The sequence below is a fragment of the Nuphar pumila genome, chromosome 9 (genome assembly GCF_984573655.1).
Source record: "Nuphar pumila chromosome 9, dmNupPumi1.hap1.1, whole genome shotgun sequence".
Taxonomy (NCBI): domain Eukaryota; kingdom Viridiplantae; phylum Streptophyta; class Magnoliopsida; order Nymphaeales; family Nymphaeaceae; genus Nuphar; species Nuphar pumila.
In genome coordinates, this window is record NC_143257.1 from 81,370,832 (window position 1) to 81,385,629 (window position 14,798).

Consider the following 14,798-nt stretch of genomic DNA (forward strand, 5'->3'; position numbering starts at 1 on the left):
CAAAGAATAAAAAGCTATTCGAATATACTAGATGCAATAAAATAAATTAACCTAGATATATTGAATATATTCTAACCTAATTACATTAATGATGACATAAAAAAAATAAGAAAAGTTATGCTACACAATGGACTAAAAAAATAAACTATTATGTCTAACATTTTAACTATGTTAATTCTAATTTATGCAGCCACCAAATAAAATTAGTACCTACATTAATCTACTATTAAAAATGAAATTTGATAATTAAAATCAACTTAACTACTGATATAAAGGTTAGTGCTAACCTAATGACTCACCTAACCTATATTAACCCTAATCAGTGGCTGCAAAAATATACACTAACCAAACCAGCTAAAGCTAGATCCGATCAGACCTGTTAAAAATAAAAATACATAAAGCAATTATCTATTAAAAAGATCAGAATAATTCAATAATCTACACCATGTACATGATCAAACAATTTAGCCGGTTTTTGTTTTGAAGATGGAATTTTTGATGCAATCGGCTAACAAAATAGAAATTGGTTCTTGCATAAGCAAGAACACAATTTGCTAACACTATAAAACAGTAAAAATAGTATATTTGTGGCTGACAAAATATCGAAAAAACAGACCTATGATGGGGCCAAACACGACATAACTTGACACACAAAGGATGACTCGATCTAGTCTAGAAGAAAGGGATGAGGAAGACAAACCTCAAGGGTCGTCCGATGATGAAGGGGGGAGGAAGAGCGGTTAGTGGAGGTTGAAGTCACACTCAGCACATCCTTGAAGGTCTGTACTATGAATCTTCACTGCTGCACCCATTCGGAAGTCGATTCAAGAGGAAGAGGAAAAGAAGAAGAAGACCACATAAGAGAGAGGATCGGTCACTCCTCGTTGATGTAGACGACACACTGACGAGAAAAACCTCCTTAGGTCTGCAACACTTGCAAGAAGACAACATATACAACAAGGAAAACACAACAAAGAGTGAAGAAAGATGAAAAAAGAAAAGAGAAGGAAGAAGACACGCAAGGGAGGGCATGTAAGAGAGGAGAAGGGAGAGAGTTGAAAGAGGAGAGAGAGGGGCAATTTTCCAAACACACCAAAAACGTCAAACCCTATTTTTCTGAACTATTTAAACTACCTAAGTTAGTCCTAATTCTAAAATACACCTAATTAAAAAGTTAATTTTAGTTAAATGCTAAACTCTATATTATTTGCAACTAACTACCTAAATGCATTAGAAAGAGGGGGGTTTCAAAAAATATCATGAAAAAGTACTTTGAATCACATGGGTTTATGGACATTTAAGGTTTGGGTCCAGTCCAAGATCCAAATTTGAGCTCTTGGGTCGGATCTGGATCCATTCTGCCTTAAAAAACGATCCAAACCCCTAAAAATGCATTATTTTCTTCATTTTAACTCTGATTCGAGTGAAATTTAAATTGTGGTCTCTTTGTACCTAAATACATCAATACATGGGTTTTAAACCTTCAAAACACGTAAAAATGCATGAATATTCTATAAAAATGATGTGTATTTCATGCATCATTATATACAAAAGAACAAATATACCACAGTCATACATGTAACAATCATATTCTAAGTGAACATGTACATAACATTAATTGAATTAACAAATATATATGAAAAGTAATTACTTATTTTCTTGCTGAGGAATATCATCCACAAGTAAAACCATCTACTTAGAGTAACAATTGTAGCACATCCACACTGTAAAAAATTAGGAATATCATCCATAAGTGAGACCATCCACTCGGAGTAACAGTTGTAGCCCATCCACGCTGTAAAAAAACCTGCCTGCAATAAAATTAGACCCAAATTTAAAAAGTTTTGTATGAGAGAACAATAACATCATGTTTAAATAAGTAATCTTAACTTACTATGATATAGACATTCTTATGTGCGCAAGTTGTGTTAGGAATTGAATTGTATAGCCAGAACTCCTTCACCTTCAGAACCATTTCCCAAAGAATATAGTGTTTCTGCAACATAAATCGAAATTAAGGCTGTTTTGGGTAACCCAAATTTATGTTTGCTATGTACACAACATTATCCAATGGATACCTTGTCAGCTTTAAACCAAAGATAGGGCATGTCATCAACATCCAAACATCCAACAACCCCCTCTTACTGCCTTTTAGTTGTGAGTATTTGCTATGACTAGTCAATGTTTACAAGTTAATTTTTGTTAATCGGTAGTAAAACAACAAAACATCAACTTTCAGACTCGCAAAAAAATACAGGGTAAGGTAAATGGTCTTTAGCAGATTATATCCTTTTTCATGTCTCGATTATGGTTTTTTTGGATCTTTCTATGAATCTTGTTAAATGTTACTTATGTAGTATATTCATGTTAGATTCATTTGAGTATACATACAAATATAGCAAAAGAACAAACAAACGAACGTGTAAACCTAACACTTAAGTCACTTGCCATTAAAATAACTTCATAAAATTCATATTTTTTCGCTAATTTTGACTTTTCTCACCAACTTTTACAAGTATCTCGAGCACCACAATTGCTTTCTTGCTTGGGTTTGGAGATAAGGGTTTGAATTGCCTTTTGCTGCGATGTTTTTGGTATGGTTTATAAGTATTAATCAAGAACTACCTAAGATATATATAGAAAACATAAGTCATTGTAATAATTTATTAAAAAAACTACATAAATACAATGAAAAAAATCATTAAACAACTCCTAACAAATATAGATTTTGCAAACCATAAGTACTCTAACATACTGTTATGGCACCTGCTTCCTTCCATGAGTTATTTGTACTTTCGCAAACCATCAATACAAATTTATGAACAATGACAAATATATGTGATTTTAAACCAATTATGCTAATTTTTTATGTTTGACGAAAGCTAATGTTTTTGGGGATCACTAAAGATCTTCAACTATGAGTGAGATGGTAGTGTAATTTAACAAAAACTGAGGCCATCATTAACTACCTATGCCGAAAATAAATATGCATTATACCAGCATAGTCAACCCTAGTCCCATTATACCAACGTAGAAACACCAAAACTTAAATAAAAGACAAGCAAACACACATAAATCATCTACAACACACACACACACACACACACACACACACACACACACACACACACACATATATATATATATATATATATATATATATATATATATATATATATATATATATATATATATATATATATATATATATTAGGGTCAATGGTAAATCATGTGAAAAAAATTAAATAAAATATAGGACAAGCAAACTACCACACATAAATACGCATGGACCTAGATGATGCTCATTTCTACAAAAAAAAAGAAGTCTAGAATGAAAATAAAACAATATTATTTGTATGAAACTCACTTTTAGACCTAACCTGGGTTGTAACCTTGTCGGAATGCAACAATAAAGTGCCGCTAATGAATCGCCAAAAAAGAGTGATGGAAAAAGTCATTGAATTTTTTTATGAAAGATCAAGCAAGTTGGGTACCACAAAGAAACCCTAGAAAATGCAAAAATAGCCATGGAGTATAGATAATCGCTTTTTATACTACGAAAAACCGCAAACATGTAAATCATATTTTATAGGTACCAAATATATAAAAATTTACTAAGGTATTTGCGAAGTTATGATCATAAAGAGGTTCACAAAACTTGTTTTTGCATGCTTCGTGAAAACAACAAAAAAATATGTATGAACATCAACTTAAGTGAGGGTTAAGGAAAGGAGAAATGAGGTTTGCACTGTTTTTTGTGACTTTGGTATAAAATATGTCATTTTACTAAATATAGGTAATTTTATGATTAACAAATAAGACCACATAAATAATATAATTTTTTTCACGCTTCTTTAGGTCCACAAAAAAGAAATGTGTTGACTTCCTTTTAAGTGAAAGTTTGTGATACCAAATGAGCAAAGTGATATATCGTGCAAACTTCATGAGTTTCGCACATGCGAAGGGTAAAAATGTCCTAACAAAATTGGCTATTTGCAGTTTTGATCATTGGGCAGATTTTAATAAATTATGGGATTTTTAGAGAAACACGTCATTTTTACCGTACAATACGGTCATTTTCAGATAAGGGTGGATGTTTTTCTTGTCAAAGAAATGCAAGGTCAAAATTTTTGGGCTTGATGCATTCCATGTTGAACATGATATTATCAATGCATTCAATATGTGAACATGCTCAGCTGGACCAGGGACTTGAGTCGAAGATTTCCAAGGAGATGCACTACCTTCTGGAAGTCAATCAGTGGTGAGCTTTTGGCATGTTTCTCTTAATATATGTAGTCCAGTCAGTTGCTTGCTATTAATATTTTTCAATGAACTTGTGGACAGGGGATGACCGCTTTGTTTTAACACTACACAGGCTTGTCAATGGGTCATGTTAATGTGTGTGGTTTACAGTTGTAAATCACAGATGAGCAATATTAAGTCAGTGAATTGAGCAATGGTGCAGCATCCATATGTTTGCTGCATAAGGGTCAAGCGCTTCAGCCAGGCTCACGAATTACGATCCATCATGACTGGTAAGTGAATATTTTTGTGCCTAATTGTTTCTCAGAGATTGTTTTTCATGTAAGAAGTTGATAATGCTTGAAATTTTGTTCCACAATGAGATTTCCTTGTGTCAATGGCATGTCGTTTTTTGTTATCAAATGGTGTCATAGCTTTGGACAAATATGTGCCGTAGAGTGGATCAAATGAGTAAGTGGTTGGCTGTTACACTTATTAACCTTAGCATATTCAAAGGTATGATTAGAATTTCTGTATGAGAAAGCTATTGCGTGGTTCTGGAAGCAAAGATACAAAGTGCAAATGAATAAATAGTTTGTGATCTACGTACCTTAATTTAGTTTATAATGACCAGATGCATATTAATAGATGCTTTGCACATTCCTCAATTGACATTTTTTTATTTAATTTTTGGCATGATTGAATTATAAAGCACACTCTTGAAGCTGGCTAAGGATTCCTCTGCAATACCTCTGGTGATTACGATCCTTCTAGTTTGTAACCTAAATGTATATCCTCTTATCATCCAATGCCTCTGAACTTTTGAGCACTCGTTGAAGATATTATCCTTCCTATGTGTTTATGTAGATACCCTTAATCATATCTCATAAGCCAGCATAAGGTGACATATCATGGTACCTATAACATGCATGTCTAACTGTGACCAATTGCTGGATTTTCATGTCCTATACTTTTGTACTTTTGTATCTAATTTAGCATCTTTTTCCTTGTTGGAGATTGTCCAACTTGTGGTCCATGATTATGTCATTTGATATATATAATTGAAACATTGAAGCTTTAGAAAAAACAAAAAGCCTCCTCATTGTATATCCAATCAGTCATGTAGTACCTTTTGTAGCTGATGAAAGCCAACTCCACGATAGAACTATTTATCTTGAAGTTCATCCTCGATTAGTTGGAAAATATTATGTTTTACGTTGAGAAACATGAAAGATTGTATTTATAGGTGTTCTTTTTGCCCCTTTTGCATATTACTTTATTTATTAGGGGTATTTTTGTACATGCTGTAATTCTATTATAGAAGTCAAAGTCGTATAGTCTTTTGTGTCCAGTTTTCATAATGTTGTTAGAAAAGAGTGGTAGTCCCTTTAGGGTACGTCGATGCACGGAATCCAGCAGCGAACAAAGCACATCCGTGGAATGGTGAAACACCATTCCACCCTATGTTACGGTAGGAACAGGACGAGGGAATATGCCTTAAAAAAAAATAGGCCGAGGGGGCTCCCCCGACTCTCTCTCTCTTCCCCTTCTTCATTCCCTTCTTTCTCTCTCCTTTTTCTTGTTTCTTCCCCTTCTTTTTTTACTCTCTTTCTTGCTTTTCCTTTTTTTTCTTCTTTTTCTTCTTTTTTGGATTTATAACCCGAAGAAATTGTACCCGACACAAAGACTTAGTTGCACTGGATCAATATAACACCTATGAATTTTGTTGATTTTAACTTTTAAATTTGACCAAAATTCAAGTTAAAATCAAGTTAAATTTTGGTAAAATTTAAGAGTTTATGTTGAACTAGAACTCTAGTTAGATCCGTTATGAGTCGTAGATCTTGTAGGAGATCCAATTTGGCAATTTTGGATATGGGTTGGTTCAGAAATTGCATTTTTTTACAATTAAGCGACATCTATTTTGGGTTTTCTAACTTGGATTGGATCTAGAATTTGATTTTTCAAAATTGATCGGGTCGTGTTTTGGACCCAATTCAGAGTCCTTAAAGGCTCAAAGGGTCACGCCCAACCCAAAGGGGCACCATGTATCAATTTGGGGGCCCACAGGGGGTGTGGAGGTGGCCAACGATTTTTATGAATTTTGGATGGGTCATATTTGAATTCAAACCTTAGTATTTAGATCCAATGCGGATTTGGATTTATTTAACTGATATGGACACTTAATTTAAGTAGTGGATTTGAATTTAAATGATGATATTTTGATCCAACCCAATTGGGTTCGGATATAGTTCATGTTTATTATCCAATCTCATTGGATTGGACCCATGTGGGACCCACTTGGAATTCATTAATTAGTTAAATATGAGATGAGGGTGGGATGTCCCCTACCTCTAGACCTCTTAATTAGTTAGTTAATTAAAACAAAGTCAAAATCTAAGAGTTTTTAAAACAAGAATTTTAAAATAAAAGAGGAAGTTAGAAAGAGATAAAGTAAAAAGAATATTGAAAATTTTAGACTCTCTCTCCCCCCCCCCCCACGGGCAGAGAGAGTCCTAATTTAATCATTAAGAAATGGGTGTATAGGGTTATTTAAACTCCTCCCACAAAGCCCTCTCATTAGAACTCTCTTTCTCTCTAATTTCTCTCTTCTCTCAAACCTCTACCTTCTCTCTCTCTTTTTCTTCCCTAAGACATGACTCCGCAGCTTCGCATCAATACCGATCATTTGGCAATTTTCTGATTTATGCGATCAAGGTAGGATTCATCCCACTCATAGTTGTAGATTGAATGCAAGGACATAGATCATGTGCCTTGCTGATTATATGGGCTGGTTCATAGTGGATAAGACCTGGAACAAGTTATAAAAGTGTTAAAATTGTTTGTAAATCAATATCAAGCTTTAAAACAAATTGAAAAATATGTTTTCAAGAAAACTATGCCCAAATGGCCAAACAGAGAAATCGGGTAGTGTAAAATACATCATTTTGTGTTCCTACATGATTTAAAGTTGGTATGTTATTGTTTTCAAATGATCAAATGAATATTTGTTTTCTTTCATGTGTTTACAGTATGAATCATGTTTCTGCCAATTTATTTTATGTATTCTATAATGATTTAGCATGCTAGCATCTTAAACTAGATATTATGTGCATAAATCATGAGTTATATAGAGAGTTTAGGATCTGATGTATATTTTATGATCATGTGATGTTTCCTATGAGACTACATGGTGCGTAAGTACTGTATATATAGCCGATGCATGATTTAAATTCAATATTACACATTGATGCATGTGTTCTTATATTTAGCATATTTTATATTATGATGCATATGTTGTCATGATTTTTCTAACTGATTTATTGCAATGTAATAATTATAGATCTCAAACTGAATCAAGCAAAATTCAGGTTAAATTCAGACAAAATTTCTTTAAGGGGGTAGAATATAACACCTATGATTTTGGTTTAGTTTAACTTTTAAATTCAAGTAAAATTCATGTTAAATTCAAGTGAAATTCAAGAGTCTAAGTTGAACTAAGACTCTAGTTAGATCCATTACAAACCATAGATCTCGTTGGAGATTTGATTTGGCGATTTTGGATTTTGATTGCTTAATAAAATGTAATTTTTAAATTGACCGACCTCTATTTTGAGTTTTTCAACTTAGATCAGACTCTGAATTTGCTTGTTCTAAGTTAATCGGGCTGTGTTTTGGACTCAAACCAGGTTTCAAGAGAGGCATAGGGGGGTCATGCCATGCTCAATGGGGTGTCAGGTGCAACACCTGCGATTTTGATGTAGTTTAACTTTTACATTTAAGCAAAATTCAGGTTACAATCTTGTTAAATTCAAGCAAAATTTAAGAGTTTAAGTTGAACTAGAACTCTATTTAGATTTGTTATGAGTCGTAGATCTCGTAGGAGATTAGATTTGGTGATTTTGGTTATGTGTTGGCTCAAAAAATATAATTTTTAAAATTGATCGACCTCTATTTTGGGTTTTCTAACTTAGATAAGGTTCAAAATTTAACTTTTTAAAATTCATTGGGCTATGTTTTGGACTCAAACTAGGTTCCTTATGAGAATCAGAGGGTCACGCCCAGCCTGATGGGGTGCCATGTGCCTACATGGTGGCCCACATAGGTTCAGGGGTGGCCAATGTTTTTTATGGATCTTTGATGGGTTATATTCAGATCCTAACCTTAGTATTTGAATTTAGATTAAATATGGATTTGGACCTATGGATTTAACTAATGGTATTTGCATCCAACCCAATTAGGTTGAAAATAATTCATGACATTTAAATCTAATAACTCAGGATATTTGGATCTAATCTCATTGGATTGGACCTACAGTATGGGATGCTTCAAACATGTCATTATTGTTTCTACAGAAATTATGGATGATTGGTGGCTCACCTATTAAATCAGAGTCTACCTTAACATTTTTCATTTCAAGGGCATCAAAATCGACTATCTACACGCCCAAATTGGTGTTGGTTTGAGTGTTTCATCATTGACCGAAGTTCATGCCTAATTGTAGGTCAAAATTCAACGTTTTTCAGCGTCAACTAAATTTTATTGTAGATCCATGTATGTATGATTAAATCTAAGACAGCTACAATGATCTACATTTTGAGTGCTATCGAATCAACTATCTAAAAATCAAATTATGTTGAGTATTTGGGTCTGTAGGCCTCTGAAAGGTTACCATGTCACTAGAGCCCAAGCCAGGGTAAGAAGTCCCCAATTTTCTTTTCTAGCTTAATTAATTTTGAAATCTAATGACTTAAGAACCAGAATTTATTATTTTATTTTATTAATAAAAGAGATTAATAAATATTAACCTCTTATATTAGAGATGAGACTTTTGTTTAAGCCTATCCATAAATAAAGGCCCTCGTGAGAAGGATTAACAAGGTTAGTTCTTCTTCCCTCTCTAATTCTCATTAGAATTCTCTAATTTTTCTCTCTACAGTCTTCTTCTTTCTTCTTCATTTTTCTTGGAGATTTTTCAGTAGCCATTAAAGCTACTCCAAGGTTTGAAGACGTGAGATGAAGGTCATAGTTTATTTGAGAACCCGATTAAGGTAGGTACAACAATCACGTAGACATAGATCTATCCAAACACATGAGATATGCATAAGGATGATTTTCAGATCTAAACTAATGGGGATCAGACCTTGAAACACCTCTCTAATATTAGTTTTCAATTTAGAATACACATTTTTGGTGGATCCATGTCACTATGGAATAAAAAAGAAAAATGGTTTTCAAAATGAGACTGTTTTTGGTTTTTTAATAGGAAAAACAATTTAGAAAAACTTGTATTTTGTTATTTGTTAGATCCTATTTATTTTGGCATGATTAGATGTTAATATTAGATTATATTGATGAAATATAAATTCTAAAAGTTCTAGAAATTCAATATATGCTTGAATCCATGTTCTTGTATGCAAAATCATTTTTGAAGAAGGTTTTGGAAATTTTTTTTTAGGGTTTTGAAGTTTTATAATAAATAAAGATTAATCTGAGTATGCATGATAGTTTAGTTCATGTTTAACATGATTAAATAGCATGTTATTACATGAATAAACTATGATTTCATGTTGTTTAAGGTTTCTTGTGATTCTTGAATAGATGAAATTTTATTTGAGATATTCCATGAAGGTTTTATGATTCTTGAATGATGGATCTTAATGTTTTAGCAAGTTTAGCATAAATATAATTAAATATATGATGTATGATGTTGTAAATATATTTAGAGCATTAAAAATCATGATTGAATGAATTATAACATGACTTTTTGTTCTTGCTTAATGGATCTTTCATGAGTTTGAAATCTTGAATATTCTGTCTTCTTTTTTCATTCTGACTAGTTTGAAAAAAAATCAATATCTTTATGAAAACAAAGTCAATAAAAAAAATAAAAATACTGAAGTGTTTTACACATTCGAAGCTTGAATTTAAAAACTTGTTTTGTTTCGTGTAGGTACATTTTGAAGCTTAAACGTCCCTCGCTACAACACACTAGTTTTCTGTCCTATCAGCAGAACTGTTTTGACCAAAGATTTTGAAAGATCTAAAAACCCAATCAAAACTAATTAAAATAAATTATAAAAAATTTGGTTGATAGATAACATATATAAAAAGATCCTGTAAAAAGCTTTTTGTCAAAAGATTTTTTTGTAAGTCTTGAAAAATTCCCCAATTCGGGATGAATTTCTATAGTTAACAAGATCTGTCTTATATGTTTTCTGAATAAGGTTCAATCACATTATTTTGCTGATATTATTGTGACTGGTTTTGCAGTTCTATTTCTTGGACTGTATTTCTGAGATGTTGGGGCAGTCTCAATTAAATTTGGAGTGTGATATTATGTTCCTATGAGTTTTGGTAGGTTTTTCAAAATCAGGTTAACAAGGATCCGAATTGCACAGTATAACATGTGTTGGTGTCTAGTTGTATTTTATTTTATGCAGCATGATTATGGATGCTTAAATTGAAATTTGGACTGATATGCATATTAACTGAATGTATTTCATGTTATTATTTATTGATAATCATTCCTATGACAATCATGTTAATGAACATTATGCATCATAAGGCATTATCAGTGTAAAATAATTGATTACACATGTTGTTTTTCTTGTTGAAGCATGATCATGATTGCATGTGTGCAACCTTTTTGTATGCATGTGGGCATATGATATGGTGATAATGATGTATGATATGAGTATGTGTGTGGCTCGGGAGTGAGTCTAGGTTCATGAAACCTATGGGTGCCTATAGTGCACCAAGAAAAAAAAAAGATTTATCCATATACATAATCACATAATTGCCTCGTGAAGGCCGTGCTCAAGGTCACTCAGTGATGGGATATGAACTGTGAAATGTTTGAATGGGTTAGAACAAACTTGTGTTAAATAATCTCCAGTATGGAGATTGGGCTTGTGAGCCCAGGTGTGTGTTGTGAGCACCTGTAATTAATTGATGAGCTTAATAATTAAATAACACCCATGACCCATTCAAAGTTGGACCACTTTAGAGAGAGTAGTGATACACACGATCGATTGATCGTTGTTGATTTTTTTGGAGAGTGAGGCATCTCCTTTGTTCCCCAGTCACCGGTTGTAGGGAGCCTGGACTACCTTATGTCCTAGGTGGTATGTCCAGAATCTCTTCATAGTAGGAATCAATTTTATACTAGACCATTGGGAGATTCTCTCGGTCACGGATTGCTCAAGTGAAACCTCCGTGGGATGTCACAGATTCTTGAAGTCAATGAAGCTAATAAAATACATGGCATAACAAATACCTCATTTTGATTGGTTGTGTAACACCTGCAATTTTGATGTAGTTTAACTTTTAAAATGAAGCAAAATTCAAGTTAAATTCATGCTAAAATCATGTTAAATTTAAGCAAAGTTCAAGAATCTAAGTTAAACTAGGACTCTAGTTAAATTCGTTATGAACCGTAGATCTCGTAGGAGATCCGATTCAGTGATTTTGGATTTTGGTTGGTTTAAAAATTGCATGACATTTGAATATAACTTAAGATTTTGGATCTAATATTGTTGAATTGGACCTATAAGGTCAGATGCTCTGAATAATGTCATTATTGTTTTGACAAAAATTCTGGCTGATCGGTGACTCACCTATTAGATCAGAGTTGACCTTGACGTTCTTCATTTTAACGGCATCGAAATCAGCTATCTACATGCCCAAATGATATTGATTTGAGCATTTTATCATCGACCGAAGTTCATGCCTAATTATAGGTCAACAATTAATGTTTTTTGACATTGACTAAATTTGTTTTTTGTCAATCTATGTATGTACGATTAAATCTAAGATTACCACGGTGTTCTACATTTTGGGGGCTATCAAATTAACTATTTAAACATCAAATTTTGTTCAGTCTTTGGGTCTGTAGGCCTCCCGAAAGATTACCATATCACTAAAGCTCAAGTTAGGGTAAGAAGTTCTCACTTTTCTTTTCAAGTTTAAGTAATTTTAAAATTTAAAGAATTAGGACCCATAATTTATTTTCTTTATTAACTTCTTATATTAGAGATGTGACTCTTGTCTAAACTCATTTATAAATAGAGGCCCTCATGAAGAGGACTAATAAGGTTAGCTCTCTCTCTCTCTTTCTTTCTCTATTCTTTTTCTTTTTTTGTTTTTGAGTTTCTTCTCTCCTCTAAAACGTGTAGAAGGTTTGGAGAACCCTTGTGCAGCCATTAGATCTGCACTTAGTTGTTTGGTGGTGGTGGACTGGGAGTTAGATTATTCGTTTCTCCGTTCTAACCATGAAAATTGATCGTAAACAGGTAAGATTTATGTAGCCAATGTTTTGTATACACTTGGAGCATATATGATTTGATTATTTTGATTTTCAGTAACTTTAAACATATTCTTGATCTGTTCTTTACATTTTCAAGGTTGAAGAAGTTGTTTCTTAGATCAAAAAACCTAAATAATGAGTTTTTTCTAAAAATGATTTTGAGAAACATGTAAATTTAGGGTTTTGTTATTATTTTATATTAGATCTAATCATTAAATGATTCTTTATAGTGTTATTCATATATTAACCTGTATTAAGTTAGATCAAACAAAAAATAATCAGATTATAAAGGTTTTATAATCTCAAAAAGGGTTTTTATAAAATTGTTTTCTGAGAAACCCAAAGCTATGATGTCTGATAAAATTTTCCCGACCAGTTTCGCAAATAAATTGATAACTCTATGAATACTATTTTTAAAAATCTAAATAAAATTACTACAATCATTTACATATAGTAATCTTGAATTTAAAATCTTGTTTCGCTCATTTTGGATCTGTATTGATATAGATATGCCCATTTTAACAGAACCTCAATTTTTTGCTCTGTTTACAAGATGCTTTTGACCCATTTTTGATAAACATTGTAAACGCCTATGAAAAATGACTCTAAATATTTTATAAAAATTTTGGGTGAATCTTAATACCTAATATCAGACTGTGCAAAAAGGGTTTTGTTAAAAACGTTCTGCAAAAATTTCAAGAAATACCTTAATCTGATTAAAATTTTGCAGATTACAGATTCTGGATCAAAACTCTAGCAGAATAGGGTTTCGTAAAAGTTTTTTAATTAATTTTATATTTAATATTTTTATGAAAAGTCTATGAGGTTGTATTTTTGACAAGTACATGTAACCATAGTAAAAATACCAAAATTTTATCAGCGTTATGCTATTAGCGACAAATTTTATAAAATCAAGTTACTAGATATCTGAATTTGTTTTTAATTAGCAACATGTTAGAGACTTATGATTTTAATATATTTTTGACATGTATTGAATATTATCAGTGATTATATATCATATTGCACAAAGATTAATGAGTTAGACATATGATAAGATCTAATCATGATGTTTATGTGAATTGTATGTGTAATACATGACTCTTTTTGCATTGTCCTACAAATATATTATTCTGATTGATTCTAAAGGCATATTTCATTGAGATATGAATTGTTGACAGTTTGTATGGTATGAACTGAGTTTAAGTAATATGTATTCATCTTGTAAGCATGAGGTGTGGCATTGAAATATAAATTACGCATACTCACAGCATGTAAATGTGAATATCTAAGGGTGCTATGATTGCTTATATGTTTAACTTATTTGAGTGCAAGACATACTAAAAATACGATACTTATGCTAAGTATCAAAATGGGTATAAGTCAATGTGCATTAAATGCAATGCAATGAGAAATGAATATCGGGTAAACACCCGTGATAAGTATACGTGATGCAAATGCATCGCATAATAATTTATTTTATTGTATGCAACACCTTCATGCTCACACACTTCACTTAGTTGTGGATATCTATGACTCTTGTGATTGTAGTTCGGAGATCATGCTTGTCATGATTGTAGTTAGTGGAATATGAAGTGTGTTTGTAGTAGGTACACCTGTGTATGGGTTTGAATGCCCGTGCACTTATGAATAGGTAATATGTACGCAATGTGTGCCATCGTACTTTGGTTTGTGTATACTATATTATTTTGTATGTTTGTATGAATTTGATACATGGTGCACATATAACTACTATTATCATGTCATATGTTGGTCAATGAGATTTTGACTTACCTTTCTTACGCAATTATATATAAGGTGATATATCAATTCATGTGGTAAAAAATTTATATATGACTTTTATCTTGTGTGCATAACTCGAACTACATAGGAGTTACGTATGTTGAGGTTTAGTTGCTTCGTATTATAAAATATGCATGTTCACGTATGCATGCATAGAACTCGTATTTTGTTTATGCATGCTTTGAGGTTTAATTTATGAAATACAATGTTCATTATGGCGATGATATGATGAGTAAGATAATATGCTTTTGTATGATATGATTTAAATGTCATGTGATATGAAATTATGAATGCATATGATAAATGTTTAAATTCAATAGTGAACTATAGTTCATGGAATCTTATTCGTTAAATATGTGATTTTATGATTTAAGTGTCATATGAAGTGATGTATGATGTGATGCATATTGATTGTATACATGTGTCCGTGTTGGTGGCTATCGACCCT